The following is a 24,385-nucleotide window of genomic DNA, read 5'->3' as shown; positions in this document are numbered from 1 at the left end:
ACCCTTGCCAGAAGGAGCACTCACACTCCTAGGCACTTAGCCAAGACTCAAAAGATCGCTCTGCCTCAATTGAATGGGGGCTAGCGCAAGCGTCCATGACCTCTAAAGTACTCGACTTGACCCTCCCTAAAGCGAACTAACTCACTTAAAGACTTTCTTTCACCACTACACATAGTCGTTCGCTTAAAGACCTCCTTTCACCACTAGACACAGTCATGATCGCCAACAAGTAGTAAAGGCAGTAAGCTTGCAATGAAGAAGATTGTTCTACGGCATCGCCCCATCGTTCCTTCGAACTCAGGGCACCCGTTCATGATAATTCGAATGCTTGCTAACCCCCTTTGAAAAAAAAAGAAACAGACATTGTGAATAGGACTTGGCACTTAACCAAGGCTCACCCTACTCAGACATATGACACGGGCATCTAAAATCGAAATCTGAAAGCATCCTTAATGGGAAGACATAATAGCAATTGGGGGCTAAAAATTGAAATGAAAGAGCTAGGGAAAGAACTAAATATACCTTGACCTTTTGTACAGACATACACCAAGTAAATCTAAGACAATTTGAAAACGGTTTATATTCCCACAATTCTAGAAAAGATGGCCCTAAAAGCCCAAAGCATATGCCAAACGGGCACAAATAATATCTTGACGCCTGCACCCTGGCTTCCAGCAAATCCTTAGACAGCATTCCAAAAATCGTAACAGTATTTTGATTCACTCATGTGATCCTGTACGAACCCTTCTATAAATCAACTTGCTTAGGACACCTCGGATTGTACACAGTAGGATTCGGATTTTAAATAACTTCCAAATAATTTTCAAAGACTTCTTCGAACATAATAAAGAGTCGTTGGTTTAATTTAAGTATGCGTTTATCCCGATGTACGTTGCAAGTGAGTCAAAAAGATTTCTAAATATGATTATGGGTAAAGAAAGGCACCTAACTTTTGGTCAAGGCACACTTCCACATGTTACTACCTTGACCATGGCGATGTCGCATAATACGACATTTACAAGAGAAGTAGCAGGTCACTACTCGAACGTACCTCGCACTAAACGAGTCTGGTTCAAACTATTCATGATCCATGTCACCATGAATGCATAAAGACGTATGCAAAGCATTATAGCACCAAGCCGATCCCGTAGCTACAATTGGGGGCTTGAGAAAAACACTCTAAAAATGCTCGAAATGACGATTTTATCGCAAATTCTCGACGCTAATGCTATACATATGTCATAGGGGCTCAATCCTAAGCTTTAATCGTGCAAAACGAACCTTAGAATGGCTACAACCCCTCCCAAATTCTAAGCACTAGTTAGAATATATAAAGTCACCCCACTAACAAGGGTAACTGAAAATCGCGAGTCACCAAAACTCCGATCAAACCACTGCACATAACGTTCGCCCTATAAAGCGCCCGTTACACAGTCTACATCGTTCCAAAGCAAAAGCGAAAGAAAAAATACTGTCAAAGTTCTGCCCAGAAATCATTTTCAACGCCCAGAGCTGGGCGTCGATATCTTTAACGCCCCAGCCTGGGCGCTGAATCTTTCTGCTAGCCATGTTTTGCCCAGATATAAAAATAAGAAAGAAACACCTATGAATCCTCGCATCGAACGAAGTAATAAGCCGTGCAAACCCACGCAGAATGTGCTACACTTGTTCGAGCACCTGAACCAGGCATGATGAAGTACTCCAATGCAAAAAATAAATCCCAACACCTGGAGGAATGTTCTAAGACACGTTGTTAGGCCACACAAGCCTACATCGCACCATAAGTTCAACCATCCCACGGTACAAGTCTAAAAAAGAGAGTAAGGCATATTGAGCTAATGCGGGCACGACCAAAGAGCATGTGTAAAAGAGGCAAAGACTACTTATCGCCCAAATTCAAAATGCAAGCCACACGACTTCTACATTAAGGATTAAAGGTAGCAAAATATTACCTACCACGGAAGGGATAGCTCGCACCTACACGAGCATCTTTCTCAAAAGAACCTACAAAAATCGTACGCCAAAAGGAAGCATCCCAATGTGCATACTTGGGGGCTCCAAGCTACGAAACAACCATAGCAAAATTAAAAAAAAAAATCTCTCGAAGCAGATATTTGAACAATCGAAAGGGTACGATGTTTGAGCCCACTTCATGAATGGGCCTGAACCCTATCAAGCTTCTAAGCAAACTATTCAAAATCAGTCATTGCTCAAAAAAAAAATGATTCAAGCAAACTGATTAATGGACCGCACACGACGGCAATTCTATGAACGCTCGTTCGCACATACATATCATCATTCTAAGTATCGAACATTCATGAACGCGTTCAAAAGGAAAAATATACAACAACAAGAGCGGTCAAAGTCTTACGCCTCAAGGTATGTTCCTCGGGCCATATAAACTCGCCCAACTATCGCAATAACTGTACGCCTTAAGAGCAACAGTTCCTTAAAATAATCGCCCCCAAAGCGACAAGCACCGTAGTCCACCAATCGGCTACGGCTTCTCAAGAAAATCATCACGTTCTAAAAACAAAGAAAAAAAGAAAAGAGAATACATAGAACTTCCAAGTGAAATATACGAATGAACAAGAGGCCAACTGTGTCATCAAAAGACCAGCCCAAACAACACTTTCAACGCCCCACCTGGGCGTGAATTATTTCAACGCCCAGGCCTGGGCGCTGAAAATGAACCCAGGCTCAAAAAAGGCCCTAACTTCTATTGGGCCCTGCCGCATCCATTCGACTCGAAAATTGTCGATTTCCTTACTGAAAGTCGCACCTCACGACTTTGTCAAGAGTAGCACACCACTACGAAGATCGCTCGCACTTACGAGCACGATCCCAAACACAATCAAGGACATTACAAATTGCGTATCCCCAAAGAACCTCTTTGACAAGAACTGACCGCCAAGCACGAGTGCTTGGTGGCTCGAAAAAAAATATATATTTCAAAAGAAAGTGTGCAAAGTTAATATTCCCAGACTACACTGTACGAAGTCCCGTGTTTGGATGACCTCAAAAGATAAAACCGGATTACGACCTCAAGACAAAGGTCGCTGTTGATACTTATACATAGTCCCCTAATCAAGGACCCAGGTAATGGCAAAATTGAGCCATAAAGACTAGCTCAAAACCATGAAAGATGATGACCACAAGACAATGGTCCGTCTAAGCACGTTGTCAGCCCACATTCAGATTGTAACTAAATTCGAGCATCCCTCAAAAGGATTCGCTCCTGCGAGAATGAATAAGAAAAGAAATTCTCAAAAGAAATCACGATGAACAAAAGAAATAGGAACTTGCCCATCTTCAGCGGGCAAGATCGCGTCACGAACCACGCGAGTTCCAAATTGAAAAAACGAATTCAGGGACGTCCACCCTTGGCGGACAGGGCTCGCCCACCTTCAGCGGGCGGGGCCTGCGTCACTAGCCGCGCAGGTCTTCAGTTTTCGAAAATGAAAAAAAATATAAAATCTTCAAAACAAAAACAGGCTCGCCATCTTCAGTCGGCGGGGTTTACGTCACAAACCACGTAGGTCCTTATTTTCAAAAAAAAAGAAAACAAACTTCAAAACAGACTCGTCCACTTCTATCGGACGGGGCGTCCACCCTTAGCGGACAGGCTCGCCATCTTTAGCCGGCGGGGTCTACGTCACAAACCGCGTAGGTCCTTATTTTCAAATTTCAAAAACAGACTCGTCCACTTCTATCGGACGGGGCGTCCACCCTTAGCGGACAGGCTCGCCATCTTTAGCCGGCGGGGTCTACGTCACAAACCGCGTAGGTCCTTATTTTCAAATTTCAAAAACAGATTCGTCCACTTCTATCGGACGGGGTGTCCACCCTTAGCGGACATGCTCTCCATCTTTATCCGGCGGGGTCTGCGCCACTAACCGCGCAGGTCCTTAGTCGCTGCAGCGATAACTTTTTCTGGTTTTCCGTTTTTTCCAAAAAGAACGATGTGAGTAGCTTTTGGTTTTCCGTTTTTCCCAAAAAAGAACGATGTGAGTAGCTTTTGGTTTTCCGTTTTTCCAAAAAAGAACGATGTGAGTAGCTTTCCCTTTTTCCAAAGATTGGTTTTCCGTTTTTCCAAAACGATGTGCTGGATTTTCCTTCGTTTTACGTCCCATAAAAACAAGGGGGTTTTCTCGTTCAGCTAACCCTGAAAATGAGAATCTTTTTTACCTCGTGATTGGGCTTGGCCAGGCCCAATTACACTTTATAGCTTTGATTTCGAAAACATATGTAGCTACTCCCAATGACAAAGTGAGGGAGTTTCTACGCACCTTTAGATCCTTCCAATGACAAAGTGAGGAAGTTTCTATACTATCCGTTGACAAATCCCAATGACACGTGAGGGATATGTCGACACTTCAAGTGATGACCCTTAAGTCAAACGATATCACTCGGGGGCTCGTGAGACCCTCGCAAAACAGGTCACATACACCATGGCTTGTGTGACGCACTCCGTCTAGTACTTTGACCATCGTCTTACTCCAAGACTCAGTCAAAGTGGGGGCTAACTGTAGACACCTACTTTTGTCCCCATTCCCGAAAGGGAAAGGTTCGATGATGAAAGCATAAATCTCCACTTGACAACGCATCTCCTATAAAATAACGAATCTCAATTCCCCTTTTCATTTCACCCGAAACCTGCTATTTATGGAAACATGCTAAAAATAGTAACTGCCGTAATAGGCAGCTGTTAAAAGTGGCAAGTCATAAAAGATAGAAACCTTTCAGAATTAGGTGTTGCACTCCAACATAAATCCTAAATGAGATAGAAAAACTGCGAGAATCCTATTCCTAATATGATTCGGAAATAAGAGTTACGTATTAATTAAAATCCTAACGAGCCTAGAGTTCGTAACGGGCCCAGACGCATTCCGTCATGAAATTGATACGCACTAAAAGACTCGATTAAGTCTCAAACACTACGGATTTCAGGAATCCGAATCTGACCAAGAAAACAGCCCAGACCCTATTTTCAACGCCTGGCTCTGGGCGCCGAAATCTTCGGCGCCCAGGCCTGGGCGCTGGAATTACCTGGGTACGTGTTTTTTCCTAATTCTTTTTGGATTAGAACTCTGCAATTCTATCTTTCCACGAACTCTTCCCTATAAATACAGCCCCAAATTCGACGTGAAAAGACAACACACAATTCATATTCTGAGTATTGACTCCAACCCCTAGCCTAAGCCTCACGCTGCGAAATTGTTCACGCGTTCTGTCGCAATCGATCCATAAATCGAACAGAACGTATCCTGTCCCATAATTTGAGATTTGTTAAATAAAAAGGAGAAATAGCAAAGTCAAAGTGGTTAGTTTTCTGAGAACCGTGACGCACCTCTCAAGGGTGCGTCGTAATGTGTCCCTTTTCTATGCTTTAATTGCTTTCCTCGCCCTTTTTATGAACTGTTAAACTAACTAAATCTGATTGTTCTATCACGCCTAACAAATATAATATTTTTGGGAAATTGGATTATCATGCTAGGTCCCTTAATGCTATTTAAATCAGATAATCGCGGTCAATCTAGTATTATATGTTGCATATTGCTAAAATCAACTCAGATTAGTTTAATAGTTAACACATGTCCCTTCAATTATTTATGCTGAGCTAGTAAGGATATCCTGCCTCTGGAGTTATCGACGAGCGAGTACTCCTCTCGGTAGTTACAGTCCCCCGAACCCTCAATCTCTACCTTGCGGGTGTATGTTGAGAGATCCCCCACACCAGGGATCACAAGGGAACCTACGGCCGTCGTGGTCAAACATAATTGCACTCCCTTTATGTCACGATAACCGGGTTTTGTTTGTTTTTCTCATTGTCGTTAAAAACTGAATGGCGACTCCTATATTACTAGTCAATTGGGTGTAAACTCACAGGAAATCCAATTACACTTGATTGAATGAAAAGAATCGTCACACCCACGAGGGACGAGGTCACGCATTAGCCTCGTGCTTTTTCGACCCCCTCACACAATGGTGACCATGTCAATGCCTCTGCCCGTTACGCTTCTGGCGCAAGGATCAACGCCAGCGACTCAAATGCCATGGGACCAACTCTTCTCTCAGCAGGTCGTCCAACCTGTTGTCAACCTGGTCGCTTCGGCGCCCGAAGCATCCCCCCAGTTGATGCGGTTCCTTTAGCCAGCCAAGCGCCGCAAACAGCGTTTCCCAATGCCCTAATGCGCCCTAACTCTTCTCGAAACTACTCTCCATACACTCCTCTTAACATGTCAGTCGTTCCGATTAGTCACGGTTTCGTAACTCCTTTCCCTTATGTTGCAGGTGAAGGAAATAATGTCCTTGGTCCAAGTATGAATTCTATGTTAAGTCTAATAAGTGCGGTTCAGTATTAATTAACAAGTTAATAATTCAGTGAGATCAAGTGAGCTGAATGCCTAGCTAGAGGCCGCTTCAGTTCAAGTGGAATTAATGATATTAATCCACAGCTTACTCTTGACTGAACCCGTAGGGTCACACAAATAGTACATAAACGGATCAAGTATTTAATGGCATTAAATACTCCATCTATGGATATTCGGAATCGACGGATCTTGGTTTCAGTGGGAGCTGAGATCGTCACAGGCAAGAAATGAATGCTCCGGAAACGATGATATTGCCGGAAACGGAAATATGGATCGTATCGGAAATATAAATATTATCCAAGTCGTAGATGTTGCCGGAAACGGAAACATGGTACGTATCGGAAAATATTGCCGGAAACGGAAATATTGTCAGAATCGGAAATATTATCGGAATCGGAAAATAATTCCGGAAACGGAAATATTAAATATTTGTTCGAAACGGAAATTAATTCCGGAATCGGAAATATTAAATATTGTTCGTATCGGAAATGAATTCCGGAATCGGGAAATTAATCGGAAGCGTATCGTACGAATTAGCATCGGACGAGGCCTGCCAGACGAAGGCCCAGCACGAAGCCGGGCCATCGCCCAGCAAGCCAGCGCGCCACAACGCACCAGCCAAGGCTGCGTCAGGCCCACCGCAAGGCAGGCCCAGCGCGCGCCTACGCTGCGGCAGCGTGTGGGCCTCGTGGCAATGGGCTGCGAGCTCGCGGGCTGCGCGCGCGCGCATGGCGCCCCTCGTGGGCTGCTGTGCGTGCGTGTGTGTGTTGGTGCGCTATACGAATCCTAAAGCTATCAGGTTTCGACATATGATTAAATTCCTAAACCTAAAAGGATGAATTAATTAAATAAGAATTCTATTAGGATTCTAGTTTAATTAATTCGTATCCTAATAGGATTAAGATTCCCTTTCCATACCTCTATAAATAAAGGCCTAGGGTCATTATTTTGAGACAGTATTCAAGTATTCAAAGTGATTTTTGAGAGCAAAAATTCAGTCATACAATTGCCTATACTAGCCGAAAATTCTAAGTACCTTAAGGGCGGTCCTAGTTGGTCAAGCTTAAGGCGGATCCGGACGTACTGTGGACTATCTACGGAGGGACGACACTTGGAGTCCTAAAGACTTGTTCTTGTTCGGTTCGAGCGCAGGTAGGGAAGGCACGCAACAAAGTGTATGCATCTAAACTATGCTAAATGATTATGTGTAAATAATATGCTTTCCTGGCTTTATGGTTTTTCCGCATGATTTATGAATTGTCATATGTATCATAACCTAAAATGAAGGAAATAATGCCCTTGGTCCAAGTATGCATTCTATGTTAAGTCTAATAAATGCGGTTCAGTATTAATTAACAAGTTAATAATTCAGTGAGATCAAGTGAGCTGAATGCCTAGCTAGAGGCCGCTTCAGTTCAAGTGGAATTAATGATATTAATCCACAGCTTACTCTTGACTGAACCCGTAGGGTCACACAAATAGTACGTAAACGGATCAAGTATTTAATGGCATTAAATACTCCATCTATGAATATTCGGAACCGACGGATCTTGGTTTCAGTGGGAGCTAAGATCGTCACAGGCAAGAAATGAATACTCCGGAAACGATGATATTGCCGGAAACGGAAATATGGATCGTATCGGAAATATGAATATTATCCAAGTCGTAGATGTTGCCGGAAACGGAAACATGGTACGTATCGGAAAATATTATTGGAAATGGAAATATTACCAGAATCGGAAATATTGCCGGAAACGGAAATATTGTCAGAATCGGAAATATTACCGGAATCGGAAAATAATTCCGGAAACGGAAATATTAAATATTTGTTCGAAACGGAAATTAATTCCGGAATCGGAAATATTAAATATTGTTCGTATCGGAAATAAATTCCGGAACTGGAAATTTAATCGGAAGCGTATCGTACGAATTAGCATCGGACGAGGCCTGCCGGACGAAGGCCCAGCACGAAGCCGGGCCATCGCCCAGCAAGCACGCGCGCCACAAGCCCAGCCAAGGCAGCGCCCAGGCCTACCGCAAGGCAGGCCCAGCGCGCGCCAAGGCCACGGATGCGTGGGCCGCGCTGCGTGGGCTGCTGCTCGCACGCGCATGGGCAGCCCTTGTGGCTGCCGTGTGTGTGTGAGTTTGTGCTCATGCGTGATTCCTAAATCTACAAGAGTTAGTGTATGATTAAATTCCTATTCCTAATTGGATAAATTAATTAAATAGAATTCATGTAGGATTCTAATTTCAATTAATTCGTATCCTACTAGGATTACGATTCCTTTTCCATAACTCTATAAATAAAGGCCTAGGGGTCATTATTTATACACAAGTTTTAAGTATTCAAAACTAAGATTTTTAAGCAGAAAAATCAGCCAATATTCTTGCCTACCTAACCGAAAATATTAGAACCTTAAGGGCGATTCTAGTTGGTCAATCTTAAGGCGGATCCGGACGTGCTGTGGACTATCTACGGAGGGACGACACTTGGAGTCCTAAAGACTTGTTCTTGTTCGGTTCGGGCGCAGCTAGGGAAGGCACGCAACAAAGAGTATGCATCTAAACTATGCTAAATGATTATGTGTAAATAATATGTTTCCTGGCTTTATGGTTTTTCCGCATGATTTATGAACTGTCATATGAATCATAACCTAACAGTGGTATCACGAGCCCCTTATTATTTTCATAATCTAAATTGCCTGAACATGGTTAAATATTACAAATTTGCAAGAATTAAAAGGGTGATTAATTTTCGTAATTGTTAATTAATTGCAAATTGCGTTTATTTAATTATACGTACGCAGTTTTTCGGCAGTTTCTTCGTTACTCATCCGAATTGAGTGATTTTTGTGTCAATTCCGCATGTAAAAGGCATTCTAAAATTTTGACAAAAATAGTCTTTTTCTGCCGAACCCAGAATTCTCAAATTCGAAGCCTAACTATGACTTTTCGAAGGTTTTAGTTTTTCGAATGCAAAATTTCGTAAATTTAAGATGTTAAATTAAATATTTGCGATTCTTGTTGATAAATCTTGAATTTTTGATTGACCTACTGCATATGTTTAACAAGTTTGAATGCCTAGTCTTGTTAATTATGCAATCTAATTTGTAATTATGATTAATTTGTTGAAAATTAGAATAATTTAGAATTAATTTGATTTTCATAATTAATTGTAATTTAATTAGAAACCTATGATTAAAAACCACCATAAAAATTGTAAATTTACGATAAATTTTAAATTTTTATGACCTAGACTTGAATCCATAACAATCGGAAATCAATTGGATAATAAATTTTCGATTTTTTCGCCCTAAAATTATGAAATTAATATTATTTATTAATTTGTCATTAATTTTAAATATAAATTTTAAATTTTTATGCGATTCGTTCATATAACTTGCACGCACGAAGCAATGGACGCTTCGTGTTACCCTCAAGGGATGTTGTATAATGCGGGCATGCGACGACGAGCAAGGGAGCTCGTCGCCCGTGCGGCACGAATGCAATGAGCAAGGGCGTAGTGCACGAGCACAAGGCAGCAGCCCTGCCTTGTGTCGTGTGCCACGACCAATGGACGAATGGGCATGGGCGTAGGGCGAGCCAAGGCAGTCGCGTGTGGGCAGCAAGCGAGCTGCGCCACAACGCGCGCTGCCTCGCACAAGAGCGCGCAGCCTCGCGCGCAGCGAGCGCAAGCTCGCGTGCCACGAGCGCTGCGCCTAGCATTGCTCGCGCGCACAGCGAGCGATGTCGCCCGCCCAGCGAGCGATGTTGCGCGCCCAGCGAGCGATGGCTCGCGCGCCCAGCGAGCGATGTCGCGCGCCCAGCGAGCGATGTCGCGCGCCCAGCGAGCGATGTCGCGCGCCCAGCGAGCGATAGCCCGCGTGCGATGAGCGCTGGCGCGCGCAGCGAGCACCAATGCGTGCGGAGGCTTGCGATAGGGATGCAGCAGCTATGCGACGAGCGCATGGGCTGCGCGCACATGGCCAGCAATGGCTGTGTGCGTGCGGCCCATGGGCGTACAACGCGTAGGGTGTTTGCGTTACGATTAGATCGTTTTGAATGTTTAATTTGAAAATTTCAGTTCACGTAATTTTAATTAATTTTAAAATTAATAATTTAAATTATTTTCTTGGATTTTAATTTTGAATATTATAATTATAATAAATGTTATTTATTCTAATTATTTTACTAAAATTAAAATCATGAATTAATTTAAATACGACTGAAATTAAATTAAACTTTTTGGATTCAATTATAAATTTATATGAGCTTTAAATTTTAATTAAATTTGTATGTTTCCGGTTAGACTAGAAATACATTTTTATGTTTAAAATTGGTAAAGCATATGAATTTATTGGTTTAAGTGGGAGCGCTTTTTAGTCATAAACTCTTGATTAGGTCTACAAATCCTTAAGGTTAAAACAACTTGATTAGAATTAATAAGGACTGAATAATTGGTAGATTATTGGTGCCCTTGATTAATTGCTGCAAATGTTTACGTGATGCATAATGTGTTTTACTAACCAGCTATGTGGGCCATTCATGATAATGAATGGGTGAATGGTATATATTGTATATGTACTGTTTTGCAGGTTATGAAGTGACTAGTATGGCCCAAATAGGATAGAAAATATGGTCTGCGTACCATTAATTTGAATGTAATTGGTCTAAAGTACCAAAGTTATTTTTCAATTCAAATATGGTCTGCGAACCATCAAATAGTTGTAATTAGTTATAGCTTATCCTATTTGAAGAAAATGGTGCCTCCCACGGAGATTTTCAAGACGGACTTTGAAGTCAAAGCTTCAAGATGAAGTCGGGCCATACTAGATCACAAATATCTTATGCATGTTTTAAGTTATTTATTGCTTTAAATATGTCTTAAAATGCATGAGATCAAAAGCTTGATTATGTTGCATGATTAAGGATTTTAGTTCACTTAAAATCTAACCAACATAGTAAGAGCCTTAAGTTCCAAACTTAAAAATTGAGTTAAAAGGTGCCATGCCAAAATATACACTTGCTTGGATATCCTTTACATCAATCTAGTAATAGTTTTCGCTCAGCGAGGTGTTACTTATTGGTCCTAAAGGGGCAAGGTACACAAATAATTGTGAGTACATGTTAGTTTTGGTGAAACTCAACGATATAAGTAAGGAGTCCTTTTATGTCGTGGCAAAATCGATAGGTTTACCTAATAAGTTCTTAGACGTACCTATCAACCAAGAATAGTTTCTAGACTATTAGCAAAAGGCTTTTGCTTACCTAAGATGTTTTAGGATTAAGTCGACAAACTGTGCTTAGTTCTTCAATGATTTTAGGATCTTGGAATCATTTTATTCACACCTGCCGGAACAATAAATTCGAATAAAATGCTAATAACTTGTTGAAATTGCATGATTGCTTTGATTTTCAAGTTATTATTCATGATAAATGTTTAGACTTTGCATGCTTCAATGTATGTTTTAATTATTGTTTATAATTAAATATCTTGCACTGCAATAAATCCTTTTAGAAAGGTAACAGTAAATTTCCTCGATTGGTAGTGAATCCAAGAACGATTCACGGAAATGAGAGAAAGTGAGCAATTTAAAATGTACGTTTCTTATAGCGACTTTTATGGTTGTTTTCGAATATCAAAATCGAATGGCAAACCAATTGGTGCTTGTGAATTCAAAATACAATGTAGTTTTGAGATCATAAAGCATTGAGTTTAATACGCTCAGCTTTACCAATGGTTAACAACCTAATATCTTTGTCCATTTAATTCTCGAATGAGTCTAGTCCCTAGACATTCGAATAGATCGATACTTAGAGAACTTTAGAAGCTTCTGGTAAGATCATCTAGTTGAAACAAAATATTCAACATAAATTAAAATGGTAAAGAACCTTGTTGGTGACATTGGACATGTCTAACAAAGTATAAAAGTCAACACTAAAGAATTCAATTCTTAAGACTATAAGAAAGGGTACAAGAAATAGGAAAACGAGGAACAAATGAGAGGAATTTACGATTCCGTTTCTACCTATAAGTTTATGTTTAAAGAGGAGTGACCTAGCAATCAAACTTCCTTGGTATCATATACCGCTTGAGGTTCTTACTTCGGTAATAACTCAAACAATGGAAGCTAGGATACACTAATGACCTACAAGTGGGAAATGAAGCATGGCAATGCTACATTAGTTGTAGGGTCATCTAGTTTGTTTTAAGTCCTTTCAAAGGCTGGAACTAAATGGCTATTTTGTTCCATAATCAGCATACCTAAATTTCTGCTTCAAACACAGAAAGACTCACATTCAAGAAAAACAAAAACAATGTTTGTTTGTTTATTTGAATGAAATGGTCAATTACAGGTTGAGTCAATATGCTTGATTAAAACAAACAACTCTTTAAAGAACTTTACTAGGTTCAAATCAAACCCTTGATTTGAGTTCCATTAAATCTTTGGCATTGTTGCTTAGACCATATCAACAAGTTAACATTCATAAGCTCTATTTTGATGGACTTTTGAAAGTTGGTTGATTTCTAGATCAACTTAAGACAAGCTAGTCTTACTTGTTGAAAGTAACAAAGAATATGAACTATTGTTAGAACGCCTAGACGATAGAGTTCAAAGCTAAAGAAGGGTTTTATGACTTTATTATTTCACATGGATTTGAGTGAATATAGGTTTATTTACTCAAATGTGATATAAGTTGAATCTGTTTGGCTAGTTCAAAGATTCAGAAGTATAAAATCCACTCGGCAAGAAATCATAAAGATCTAGGTTAGATCATGTTGATGATTACTTGAGACCAAATATGATCATCAATGATTGTGTGTTGTAATTTCACAATCTAGCTCCATAAGATATGGCATATCTACGTTGGAATGATCGAAGTCAATTAGTACTTGATTCGATCAATGATGAATCATAAAGACTTTTCCTATAATTTCTAAAACAAAATGCTCAACTACCACCAAACTAAACCAAATTCGTCAAAGCTATTGAAAAGTAATTTCAGAATATCTTTTCATAATATATCTAAAGAGTTCCTAAACTCAGTGGGAGCTTAGTGTTTGTTATTCAACAAACTAAGGCCCAAGTATAGATATATGTTTCATTGTGATTTATTCAAATGAGACACAAGGGTATTGTTTCTACCACGAATTTTTGAGAACATATTGTTTGTTTGCTCGAAATAATGTCCTTTTGGAGATTCGTTTCCAAAATGACAAGTGGGAGAAAATAGACCTCGAAAGTTTTCGAGGCGAACAACAAACATAAACGGACATTCCGGAGGCTTTTCGAAGTGCTTCAGAAAATCCGAACTTATTCTTTAAGACTTTAGAAGTGGCTTTAAAGAATAGATATCTCTTAGAAGACTTTACAAGTGCTTCAAGGAGAACAGAATATTCAAAGGACTTTCAAGTGGCTATTGATATTCTATTGTTTGATGTTCTATACCCAAGTAGGCATAGAATTCAAAATACTGAAACTATGAGATTCTTCTATTAGATAGTGAAGAAACATAGAGATCAGGTCAATGAAACTATGAGATTCTTCTATTAAATAGTGAAGAAACCTACAACTTGCAGTCAAACTATTATCATGTAGATTAATGAGTTTGTGACTTGTAAGAAAGCTATGACGAAACCCAGATTCCCTAAAATGGTTAGAGGCCATATATAGACTCAAATGTTTTAAATGGTTAGAGGCCATAAAACATACTCAATGTTTTGATGACAAAATTGAAATTTTGTTGATTTGCAAGAATAGTTTCACACCTATTGGTTGCAAGTTTGTTTTAAGGATAAAAACCATCAAACATGGAATTGTGTTCACACACAAAGCTAGATTAGTTGCTAAAGGTTACAAGCAAATTCATGGCATGGATTGTGTTGAAACCTCATGCAAAATCGTAATGCTTAAGTCTATAATTCAAGCAATGATTGCATATTGGTACATATGGCAATTGGATGACAAAACGTATTCCTCAATCAAATGATGGAATACAATATGTACATGGTATGTCATAGAATTTGTGGATCCAAATAAATGCTTGAAAAGAAAGCTAGCTTACGAAATCTAAGTACAGATTTAAGCAAGCAATTGGGAGTTGGAACTGTATTTTAGTGAAGCTAATAAGTATTTTAGTTTCATAAAATGTACATGATTCTTATAGATGTATAAGAAGTTTAGTGGGAGTACATAAAAACTTATTTGGTCCTATGTGTATCACACACATATCTCTCTATTGTGAAATAACATTCAAATGCTAATGACTTAGATTTGAAATTATTCATCAATGATGGACCATGGCGAAACTTAGTACATATTGGGTATTAAGATCTATTTACAAAGATCTTATAATATTGTTTTAGATTAAGTAATGGCATTTACTAAATCAAACACGAAAGTCTCCATTGGAGATATTCGACCCATGTGAATAAATCTAAGTAAAGAATGTTTGAACTATGTATAAGCATTTACTAAGTTAAACATCAAAGAGTCTAAATGAGATTCTTAACCTATATTATATGTCAAAGAATTTAGCTGGATTCAGTATCTACTAAAATTGAATGAGCTAAAGTTACATGAATAGAATTCAATTGGGAATTATTCTGCAAAAGAATTTATCATGTATGATATAATATGAGGATCGCCAAAAACGTATCGTATGACTTTAGGCATGACGAACATATACCAATCTCTATTGATCTAAGTGAAGATCAACTAGATTGAGACCAAGAATACTTATGGTACTTGAAAAGGTACATAGGAATAGTTCTTGATTCAAGGAAATAAAGATACGCTAAATATTGATGCTACACGCATAAACACTGGCAAAGGATCAAGCAAGACCCTTTGGAGTTAACCATTGATAAGGACGAGCTATAGAGCATCGTGTTTTGAAATGGCAACATGGATTGGAGACCATGAGTTGTTGCGTGGGAAATTAAAATATTAATTTCTATGTTCTAAGATATAGTTGGAGAGTCTTCCACATATCTATGAACTGCTTGGATAGGTAAATCCAAACAAAGCATCACTAGCAACCTATACAGTTGAAGTAAAAGTAATTATTGCCTAAGAAGCAATAAAACAGGGTTGTTTAAAGTTCTTCACTGAACTTGGGTAGATCACCTATCTGCTGGCTTGATGGTTCTTCATTGAAAAATGCGTGGAACCACTCTTGAAGCAAGAAAAACGTCTGCTAACTTAATGGTTCTTCATTGTAAAATGCGTAGAACCACTAATGTAGTAAGAAAGACTAGATCACATAATAAACAAACTCGAAAAGATCTTATCATCATATCTCAAAGAACATTCGATGAAAAGGATGTTAAGATTGGCAAAGCATGATAACTAAACCTATGCAACAAGTGAGAAGCAACACTCACATTGTCGCACTGGAAATCAAGCATAGCTTTGAATTCCATGAATTGTTTTAGAAAATGAGTTTGAGGCCCATGGTTGTAAAACATTGGGATTGAACATTTATCATATATGAAATGTATTTTCATATTCCATTTAATCTTGGTTTAGTATTAAATGATGAGTCCCTTCAAATTTGACGATATATTCAAGATAGACTGTCAGGACCAGTCCTGTGACTAAGAAATGTCTATCAAGTGAACTTGAATGTCAAAGGTTGAAAATGGTCCCTAGTCGGAGTTTTCTATAAAATTGGACGCATAGAAAACGTTAGACGACTAGAATGCAAGATGACTAGTAGTTCTGTTTCTTGAACTATGTGGACATGGCAATGTCATAATCATTTGCATAGATACTTACTTTGGGAAGACTAGTATCGGACAAGACCTATGAAACTTTACTGTAAGAGATGAAAATCTGTCATAAGTAAATTTCATTAAAATTATTAGACACTAAATCCTCAATACCTGAGTGATTTGAGATTACTTATTTGAGAACTGGTTGCTTTGACGTTGACCAACCGTCGCACCGTAAAAGGAGGCTATAAAGGCAACGCTCAGGTAATCACCTATCAAACGAAGTCTAATCTCAAGATCGCAAGATTGGGATTGTCCTCCCATAAATCGGGATGAGATGCTTAAAAGTTGTACAAGGCCACTCGGAGAGCTAGAAACTGTGAAATGCATGGCCGTGCTCGGATGAATCATAGGCTATGATTATCTGTTTATTTGATCAGTTGAACTCTGAAACCGAGGAACGCCTCTGGACATAATAAGGATGACAACTCTTACCTTATGTTCAAGAGCAAGCATCGAGCGACAAAGGAATTAGGAAATGCACACTTGTCCCTAAGGACAAGTGGGAGACTGAAGGAAATAATGCCCTTGGTCCAAGTATGCATTCTATGTTAAGTCTAATAAATGCGGTTCAGTATTAATTAACAAGTTAATAATTCAGTGAGATCAAGTGAGCTGAATGCCTAGCTAGAGGCCGCTTCAGTTCAAGTGGAATTAATGATATTAATCCACAGCTTACTCTTGACTGAACCCGTAGGGTCACACAAATAGTACGTAAACGGATCAAGTATTTAATGGCATTAAATACTCCATCTATGAATATTCGGAACCGACGGATCTTGGTTTCAGTGGGAGCTAAGATCGTCACAGGCAAGAAATGAATACTCCGGAAACGATGATATTGCCGGAAACGGAAATATGGATCGTATCGGAAATATGAATATTATCCAAGTCGTAGATGTTGCCGGAAACGGAAACATGGTACGTATCGGAAAATATTATTGGAAATGGAAATATTACCAGAATCGGAAATATTGCCGGAAACGGAAATATTGTCAGAATCGGAAATATTACCGGAATCGGAAAATAATTCCGGAAACGGGAGTATTAAATATTTGTTCGAAACGGAAATTAATTCCGGAATCGGAAATATTAAATATTGTTCGTATCGGAAATAAATTCCGGAACTGGAAATTTAATCGGAAGCGTATCGTACGAATTAGCATCGGACGAGGCCTGCCGGACGAAGGCCCAGCACGAAGCCGGGCCATCGCCCAGCAAGCACGCGCGCCACAAGCCCAGCCAAGGCAGCGCCCAGGCCTACCGCAAGGCAGGCCCAGCGCGCGCCAAGGCCACGGATGCGTGGGCCGCGCTGCGTGGGCTGCTGCTCGCACGTGCATGGGCAGCCCTTGTGGCTGCCGTGTGTGTGTGAGTTTGTGCTCATGCGTGATTCCTAAATCTACAAGAGTTAGTGTATGATTAAATTCCTATTCCTAATTGGATAAATTAATTAAATAGAATTCATGTAGGATTCTAATTTCAATTAATTCGTATCCTACTAGGATTACGATTCCTTTTCCATAACTCTATAAATAAAGGCCTAGGGGTCATTATTTATACACAAGTTTTAAGTATTCAAAACTAAGATTTTTAAGCAGAAAAATCAGCCAATATTCTTGCCTACCTAACCGAAAATATTAGAACCTTAAGGGCGATTCTAGTTGGTCAATCTTAAGGCGGATCCGGACGTGCTGTGGACTATCTACGGAGGGACGACACTTGGAGTCCTAAAGACTTGTTCTTGTTCGGTTCGGGCGCAGCTAGGGAAGGCACGCAACAAAGAGTATGCATCTAAACTATGCTAAATGATTATGTGTAAATAATATGTTTCCTGGCTTTATGGTTTTTCCGCATGATTTATGAACTGTCATATGAATCATAACCTAACATAAAAGTGGTATCACGAGCCTCTTATTATTTTCATAATCTAAATTGCATGAACATGGTTAAATATTACAAATTTGCAAGAATTAAAAGGGGTGATTAATTTTCGTAATTGTTAATTAATTGCAAATTGCGTTTATTTAATTATACGTACGCAGTTTTTCGGCAGTTTCTTCGTTACTCATCCAAATCGAGTGATTTTTTTGTCAATTCCGCATGTAAAAGGCATTCTAAAATTTTGACAAAAAAGTATTTTTCGGCCGAACCCAGAATTCTCAAATTCGAAGCCTAACTATGATTCTTCGGAGGTTTTAGTTTTTCGAATGCAAAATTTCGTAAATTGAAGATGTTAAATTAAATATTTGCGATTCTTGTTGATAAATCTTGAATTTTTGATTGACCTACTGTATATGTTTAACAAGTTTGAATGCCTAGCCTTGTTAATTATGCAATCTAATTTGTAATTATGATTAATTTGTTGAAAATTGGAATAATTTAGAATTAATTTGATTTTCATAATTAGTTATAATTTAATTAGACACCTATGATTAAAAACCACCATAAAAAATTGTAAATTTATGTTAAATTTTAAATTTTTATGACCTAGACTTGAATCCATGTTAATCGGAAATCAATTAAATAATAAATTTTCGATTTTTCGCCCAAAAATTATGAAATTAATATTATTTATTAATTTGTCATTAATTTTGAATATAAATTTTAAATTTTTATGCGATTCGCTCATATAACTTGCACGCAGAAAGCAATGGACGCTACGTGTTACCCTTAAGGGGTGTTGTATAGTGCGGGCATGTGACGACGAGCAAGGGAGCTCGTCGCCCATGCGGTACGAATGCAATGAGCAAGGCCATGGTGCACGAGCACAAGGCAGCAGCCCTGCCTTGTGTCGTGGGCTGTGTGCGATGGGCGAATGGGCGAGGGCGAGAGCAAGGTACGAGCAGTCGCGTGTGGGCAGCAAGCGAGCTGCGCCACAGCGCGCACTGCCTCGCGCAAGCATGCGGAGCCTCGCGCGCAGCGAGCGCTAGTGTACGTGCGACGAGCGCTGCGCCCAGCGATGGCGTGCAGCGTGCTTGATGCGACGTGCGACGAGCGCTGCGCCCAGCGATGGCGTGCAGCGTGCTTGTTGCGACGTGCGACGAGCGCTGCGCCCAGCGATGGCGAGCAGCTTGCTTGTTGCAACGTGCGACGAGCGCCGCGCCCAGCGATGGGCTGCGGCAGCATGCTTGTTGCGTCGAGCGCTGGCGCGTCCAGCGAGCACCAGCTCGCGTGATGCCTTGCGATGGTGAGCAGCAGCGATGCGACGCAGCGCATGGGCTGCGCGCACATGGCCAGCTATGGCTGTGTGCGTGTGGCCCATGGGCGTGCGTTGCGTGGGATTGTTGCGTAGCGATTAGATCATTTTGAAATTTTAATTTGAAATTTTCAGTTTACGTAATTTTAATTAATTTTAAAATTAATAATTTAAATTATTTTCTTGGATTTTAATTTTGAATATTGTAATTATAATAAATTTTATTTATTCTAATTATTTTACTAAAATTAAAATCATGAATTAATTTAATTACGACTGAAATTAAATTAAACTTTTTGGATTCAATTATAAATTTATATGAGCTTTAAATTTTAATTAAATTTGTATGTTTCCGGTTAGACTAGAAATACATTTTTATGTTTAAAATTAGTAAAGCATATGAATTTATTGGTTTAAGTGGGAGCCCTTTTTAGTCATAAACTCTTGATTAGGTCTACAAATCCTTAAGGTTAAAACAACTTGATTAGAATTAATAAGGACTGAATAATTTGTAGATTATTGGTGCCCTTGATTAATTGCTGCAAATGTTTATGTGATGCATAATGTGTTTTACTAACCAGCTATGTGGGCCATTCATGATAATGAATGGGTGAATGGTATATATTGTATATGTACTGTTTTGCAGGTTATGAAGTGACTAGTATGGCCCAAATAGGATAGAAAATATGGTCTGCGTACCATTAATTTGAATGTAATTGGTCTAAAGTACCAAAGTTGTTTTTCAATTCAAATATGGTCTGCGTACCATCAAATAGTTGTAATTAGTTTTAATTATAGCTTATCCTATTTGAAGAAAATGGTGCCTCCCACGGAGATTTTCAAGACGGACTTTGAAGTTAAAGCTTCAAGATGAAGTCGGGCCATACTAGATCACATTTATCTTATGCATGTTTTAAGTTATTTATTGCTTTTAAATATGTCTTAAAATGCATGAGATCGCGGCTTGATTATGTTGCATGATTAAGGATTTTAGTTCACTTAAAATCTAACCAACATAGTAAGAGCCTTAAGTTCCAAACTTAAAAATTGAGTTAAAAGGTGCCATGCCAAAATATACACTTGCTTGGATATCCTTTACATCAATCTAGTAATAGTTTTCGCTCAGCGAGGTGTTACTTATTGGTCCTAAAGGGGCAAGGTACACAAATAATTGTGAGTACATGTTAGTTTTGGTGAAACTCAACGATATAAGTAAGGAGTCCTTTTATGTCGTGGCAAAATCGATAGGTTTACCTAATAAGTTCTTAGACGTACCTATCAACCAAGAATAGTTTCTAGACTATTAGCAAAAGGCTTTTGCTTACCTAAGATGTTTTAGGATTAAGTCGACAAACTGTGCTTAATTCTTCAATGATTTTAGGATCTTGGAATCATTATATTCACACCTGCCGGAACAATAAATTCGAATAAAATGCTAATAACTTGTTGAAATTGCATGATTGCTTTAATTTTCAAGTTATTACTCATGATAAATGTTTAGACTTTGCATGCTTCAATGTATGTTTTAATTATTGTTTATAATTAAATATCTTGCACTGCAGTAAATCCTTTTAGAAAGGTAACAGTAAATTTCCTCGATTGGTAGTGAATCCAAGAACGATTCACGGAAATGAGAGAAAATGAGCAATTTAAAATGTACGTTTCTTTTAGCGACTTTTATGGTTGTTTTCGAATATCAAAATCGAATGGAAAACCAATTGGTGCTTGTGAATTCAAAATACAATGTAGTTTTGAGATCATAAAGCATTGAGTTTAAACGCTCAGCTTTACCAATGGCTAACAACCTAAAATCTTTTTCCATTTAATTCTCGAATGAGTCTAGACACTAGACATTCGAATAGATCGATGCTTAGAGAACTTTAGAAGCTTCTGGTAAGATCATCTAGTTGAAACAAAATATTCAACATAAATTAAAATGGTAATTAAGAACCTTGTTGGGTGACATTGGACATGTCTAACAAAGTATAAAAGTCAACACTAAAGAATTCAATTCTTAAGACTATAAGAAAGGGTACAAGAAATAGGAAAACGAGGAACATATGAAAGGAATTTACGATTCCGTTTCTACCTATAAGTTTATGTTTAAAGAGAAGTGACCTAGCAATCAAACTTCCTTGGTATCATATACCGCTTGAGGTTCTTACTTCGGTAATAACTCAAACAATGGAAGCTAGGATACACTAATGGCCTACAAGTGGGAAATGAAGCATAGCAATGCTACATTAGTTGTAGGGTCATCTAGTTTGTTTTAAGTCCTTTCAAAGGCTGGAACTTAATGGCTATTTTGTTCCATAATCAGCATACCTAAATTTCTGTTTCAAACACAGAAAGACTCACATTCAGAAGAACAAAAACAATGTTTGTTTGTTTATTTGAGTGAAATGGTCAATTACGGGTTGAGTCAATATGCTTGATTAAAACAAACAACTCTTTAACAATAAAAACTTTACTAGGTTCAAATCAACCCCTTGATTTGAGTTCCACTAATCTTTGGCATTGTTGCTTAGACCATATCAACAAGTTAACATTCAAAAGCTCTATTTTGATGGACTTTTGAAAGTTGATTGATTTCTAGATCATTTTAAAACAACTAGTCTTACTTGTTGAAAGTAACAAAAGATATGAACTATTGTTAGAACGCCTAGACAATAGAGTTCAAAGCTAAAGAAAGATTTTATGACTTTATTATTTCACATGGATTTGAGTGAATATAGGTTTATTTACTCAAATGTGATATAAGTTGAATCTGTTTGGCTAGTTCAAAGATTCAGAAGTATAAAATCCACTTGGCAAGAAATCATAAAGATCTAGGTTAGATCATGTTGATGATTACTTAAGACCAAATATGATCATCAATGATTGTGTGTTGTAATTTCACAATCTAGGTCCATAAGATATGGCATATCTTAGTTGGAATAATCGAAGTCAATTAGTACTTGATTCGATTAATGATGAATCATAAAGACTTTTCCTATAATTTCTAAAACAAAATGCTCAACTACCACCAAACTAAACCAAATTCGTCAAAGCTATTGAAAAGTAATTTCAGAATATCTTTTCGATAATATATATCTAGAGAGTTGCTAAACTCAGTGGGAGCTTAGTGTTTGTTATTCAACAAACTAAGGCCCAAGTATAGATATATGTTTCATTGTGATGAGACACGAGGGTATTGTTTCTACCACGAATTTTGAGAACATAATGTTTGTTTGCTCGAAATGATGTCCTTTTGGAGATTCGTTTCCAAAATGACAAGTGGGAGAAAATAGACCTCGAAAGTCTTCGAGGCGAACAACAAACATAGACGGACATTCCGGAGGATTTTCGAAGTTCTTTAGAAAATCCGAACACGTATTCTTTAAGGACTTTAGAAGTGGCTTTAAAGAATAGACATCTCTTAGAAGACTTTACAAGTGCTTCAAGGAGAACAGAATATTCAAAGGACTCTCAAAGTGCCTGTTGATATTCTATTGTTTGATACCCAAGTAGGCATAGAGTTCAGGTCAATGAAACTATGAGATTCTTCTATTAATAGTGAAGAAACCTACAACTTGTAGTCAAACTATTATCATATAGATTAATGAGTTTATAACCTGTGAGAAAGCTATGACGAAACCCAGATTCCCTAAAATGGTTGGAGGCCATATATAGACTCAAATGTTTTAAATGGTTAGAGGCCATAAAACATACTCAATGTTTTGATGACAAAATTGAAATTTTGTTGATTTGCAAGAATAGTTTCACACCTATTGGTTGCAAGTTTGTTTTAAGGATAAAAACCATCAAACATGGAATTGTGTTCACACACAAAGCTAGATTAGTTGCTAAAGGTTACAAGCAAATTCATGGCATGGATTGTGTTGAAACCTCATGCATAATCGTAATGCTCAAGTCTATAATTCAAGCAATGATTGCATATTGGTACATATGACAATTGGATGACAAAACGTATTCCTCAATCAAATGTTGGAAGAAAACTGTGTACATGGCATGTCATAGGATTTGTGGATCCAAATAAATGCTTGAAAAGGAATGCTAACTTATGAAATCTAAGTACAGACTTAAGCAAGCAATTGGGAATTGGAACTGTATTTTAGTGAAGCTAATAAGCATTTTAGTTTCATAAAATATACATGATTCTTATAGATATATAAGAAGTTTAGTGGGAGTACGTAAAACTTATTTGGTCCTATGTGTATCACACATATCTCTCTATTGTGAAATAACATTCAAATGCTAATGACTTAGGTTTGAAATTACTCATCAATGATGGACCAAGGCGAAACTTAGTACATACTGGGTATTAAGATCTATTTACAAAGATCTTATATTAATGTTTTGGATTAAGTAATGGCATTTACTAAATCAAACACGAAAGACTCCATTGGAGATATTCGACCCATGTGAATAAATCTAAGTAAAGGATGTTTGAACTATGTATAAGCATTTACTAAGTTAAACATCAAAGGATCTAAATAAGATTCTTAACCTATATTATATGTCAAAGAATTTAGCTGGATTTAGTATCTACTGAAACTAGATAAGCTAAAGTCACATGAATAGAATTCAATTGGGAATTATTCTGCAAAAGAATTTATCATGTATGATATAATATGAGGATCGCCAAAAACGTATCGTATGGCTTTAGGCATGACGAAAATATACCAGTCTCTATTGATCTAAGTAAAGATCAACTAGATTGAGATCAAGAAAAACTTATGGTACTTAAAAAGGTACATAGGAATAGTTCTTGATTCATGGAAATAAAGATATGCTAAATATTGATGCTACACGCATAAAACACTGGCAAAGGATCAAGCAAGATTCCCTTGGAGTTAACCATTGGCAAGGACGAGCTATAGAGCATCGTGTTTTGAAAATGGCAACATGGGTTGGAGACCATGAGTTGTTGCGTGGGAAATTAAAATATTAATTTCTATGTTCTAAGATACAGCTGAGTCTTCCACATGTCTGTGAACTGCTTGGATAAGTAAATCCAAACAAAGCATCACTAGC

This window comes from Spinacia oleracea, chromosome 5 (genome assembly GCF_020520425.1).
Source record: "Spinacia oleracea cultivar Varoflay chromosome 5, BTI_SOV_V1, whole genome shotgun sequence".
Lineage (NCBI taxonomy): Eukaryota > Viridiplantae > Streptophyta > Magnoliopsida > Caryophyllales > Amaranthaceae > Spinacia > Spinacia oleracea.
Note: the sequence above shows the minus strand (reverse complement) of the source record.